Source organism: Rattus norvegicus, chromosome 10 (genome assembly GCF_021556685.1).
Source record: "Rattus norvegicus strain SHRSP/BbbUtx chromosome 10, alternate assembly SHRSP_T2T, whole genome shotgun sequence".
In the NCBI taxonomy this organism is placed as follows: domain Eukaryota; kingdom Metazoa; phylum Chordata; class Mammalia; order Rodentia; family Muridae; genus Rattus; species Rattus norvegicus.
In genome coordinates, this window is record NC_141543.1 from 42,100,212 (window position 1) to 42,103,646 (window position 3,435).

General features: G+C 49.2%; 1 long non-coding RNA gene across 1 annotated transcript; it reads left to right on the forward strand.

Annotated features, from left to right (window-relative positions):
- The first annotated feature begins 210 nt into the window (after positions 1-210).
- On the forward strand, positions 211-2,408 carry LOC134480788 (uncharacterized). Its single transcript, XR_015631213.1, has 2 exons — positions 211-456; positions 2,233-2,408. It is a non-coding gene; the product is annotated as an uncharacterized LOC134480788 (long non-coding RNA).
- Positions 2,409-3,435: the final 1,027 nt, after the last annotated feature.

Sequence of the window (3,435 nt, forward strand, 5' to 3'; positions counted from 1 at the left end):
CTGACCCAAGATGAACTCTCGTATGCTAAAGAGACAGAAGGAAGGTGAAGTCCGGCAACTGACTGTGGGACTTAAGGATATGGGTGGGGATGACTCTGATGGCATCTTTGGACTAGTGAGAGGTGAAGGGGGCGGTCTATGGGAGTGAGTATGATACAGGAAGGGAGGAGGGCTTGAAGGAGGTCCAAAGGATCTACTCCTTCCGGGAGTCTCGTCACAGAGGGACGAAGAAAGAAGGAAGGTATTTGCGAGCATAAGGTCCTGAGGAACTAACTTTTCCTTTCAGAAAGAAAACTCAGAGGCTTTTTGTGTGTTGGTGGAAATAATCACAGAGACAGGAAAGCACAGTTGAGGAGAGGGTGAGCGTTGGCATGGAGCCCTGGAGAGGCAGGTGGGGTTGGCATCTGGTGCACAGCCGGGTGGAGTGGTACATGCCTACAATCCCAGAAGGCAGAGGTAAGGAGGAAAATCAGGAGGTTTACGGTTAACCTTGGCTTCATAGCAGTTTCAAGGCTAGCCTGAGCTATGCAAGACCCTGTCTGAAAACAACAACAGAGAAAGAGAGAGAGAGAGAGAAAGAGAGAGAGAGAGAGAGAGAGAGAGAGAGAGAGAGAGAGAGAGAGAGAACAAGAAACAGGCCTCCCTGCTGGGGGACAAGGGTGGGTGCCGTCTCAGTGGGAGGAAAGGCAGAGAGGACAGGCACAGATGCCGGTGGGTGGGGAGCCGCAGAGCCAGCACAATGTCTGTGCCAAGGGCTTCTATTTTCTTAGCAAAATCGGAAGAGGTTGTCAGCTGAGAGTGAGGTGGAGGAGGAGGTGTGAAGCAGTCGTCTAGGAGAGCGGGTGTGAAGAGACTTAAGGGATGGGGCGCAGCGGCTGGGCAGTCGTGGACCTTAGAGTGGGACTGGGGGCTGAGTGTGCAGCTCAGGGGGCGAGGAGTGAGCAGCACCGAGGCTTGGACTCCTCCATCTCCGCAAAATAAATGAATGAGTGGAGGCCGGTTGGTGAGAGAAGGCTTATCTTCAGTTCTGGTCTCCTGTGGGGCCCGTGTGGGCATAGAGGGCTGAATTTACTAGGGCTGTGCCTTTGCCAGATGATGGTACTATAGCAGGATCGGATGGAGAGATAGGTAACTTTAGGACACAGCCTCTAGGCTGGGACCGGAGTGAAGCGGGACACTGGACAGATGAGAGTCACAGATGTTTGCTCAGATCAGTGGATTTCAGGGTGAAGTGTTGAGTCGGGGAACCAGAGGAACCGGGTAGGCTGCAGAGAAGGGCAGCGTCTGAAGTTGAGAGGTGGAAGGCTCACACTGACACATAACCACTGCTCAGAAGCCTATCTATAGCAAGGGAGGCTGAGCTGCTGTAAAGAGAGTGTGTGTGTGTGTGTGTGTGTGTGTGTGTGTGTGTGTGTGTGTGTGTGTGTGTGTGAGAGAGAGAGAGAGAGAGAGAGAGAGAGAGAGAGAGAGAAGAGAGAGCACACACTTGGAATAAAGCACTCATCAGGCAGAGGCAGGGGGATCTCTATGAGTTACAGACCAGCCTAAACTGTACAGTGACTTCTAAGCCAGGACTAATACTAAGACCCTGTTTCAAAAACAACAAACAACATCAAAAATCGACCCCAGTACAGGCTCATATACCTGTAATCCCAGCAGGGAGAGGGTGGTGGTTGGTAAGGGAGTAGGTGGATCAGGACTTAAAGGCTAGTCTCAGCTACAGAGTAAATTTGAGTCTAATGACCCAAAGCCCATGTGAAAACTGAACCACTGGTGACATTGATCTCTCTCACTTCGCTGGGGATCAAACTTGGGGTCTGTGCGAATGAATCAACTTCTTTATCATTTTACCAATGAGCTATTTTATAGCCCCTACCCTGACATCACTAATTTTTAATTAATTCTGTATGTGTATGAGCACAGGTGCTCACGTGTCACTCCGTAGAAGGTCAGAGGATGAATTTCGGAAGATGCTTTTCTCACCTTCCACCTTGTGTTTGAGGCAGGGTCTCCCTTGTTTCTATTGCTGACACGAAGCTGGAGGGCCTGTTAGAGTCTGAGGATTCTCTGGTATCGGCTTCTCATCTCACTGGTGGAATGCTGGGATACAGTGAGCACTCAAGCGGCTTCAGGCCTTTCATATGGCCTCCGGGGCTAAACTCGTGTTGTCAGATTAGCAAATGCTTGTGTCTGCTGAGTCCTCTTCCTGACCTGTCATTGGTCTCTAAGCAGGAGGACAAACAGGAAGCAACCCAAGAAGACACAGTGAGCTGGACTTGTTGGCATCTGGTGTAATCGCAGCCCTGGGGACGCTGAGGCAGGAGGATCTCCGGCAAGCTTGGATTGTATAATGAGACCATTTTCAAATTAAAAAACAAAACAAAGGAACATCAACAAGAACAACAAAATCCCAAAGCACAAATGGAACTTCCCTGTGTGGAGGGAAAAACCCCTCATAGTTGAACTTCCCTGTGCCTAGACCTAAGGGGCACATGGATTACCTGAGAGGGGAAACACATGTCCTTAGAGGCTGTTTCTGGTCAGAGCAGGAAAGTGACACAGACTATCAGAAATGAGGCTGAGAATATGGGAGTAGGTTTCACCTGAGATTCAGACAGCCACGAGAAAAGGGGGGCTGGGAAAAGGGCAGTCTGAGAAGAGCAGTGAGTACCTGGGCTGATAGAGGACAGAGGGTTTTGAGTCCCAGAAGAGGATTTGTAAGACCAGGACAAAACGAGAGGGACAGAGGCACGGGATGGATGTGGGGCAGAGAGGAGAGAGTTCTTCATGCTGGTTAAAGGTGGTGTGAGGTCTCTGGAACAGATCTTCCTCAGAGCAGATATGTCTCTGTCTCCTTCGGGTAGAGAATTTATTTATTTTTGGGGTTGGGGGTAATGAACCCAGAGTCTTGGCCACACTAATCCCATTTCTACCACTTAATGCTTCACAGAGCTGATACTGATACTAAACCACAAATACCACAGTGAGAGAGAATCGTCCAAAAGTAGACTTGTGCGTGACAATACCACATTTGTTTGCATGACAATACCACGCAATAAAGTTTGCCCTCAAAAAATAGAGCTTAAAGGGTGCAATTTGGGGCTGAGGGTGGGGGACACAATGGGTTAAATGTGTAGGACAAAATAAAACTAGGTTTTCAAAACCTGTGCCGATCAATTAACAAACTAGTGTTCAGCTGGGGATGGGGCTTGGCTGGTAAAACCTGCACACGGAAAGCCTTGGGTTGGATTCTCATCACTATATAAAACGGGGTATGGTGCACACCTATAATCCCAGGGCTCAGGAGGTAGGAGCATCAGGAGTTCAAGGTCATCCTTAACAACCTAGCAAATTTGAGGTCAGCCTGGATTATATGAAACTCTTGTCTCAAAATAAAATCAGCTGTAGAGATGTCCCAGCATCCAGAGTGCTTGC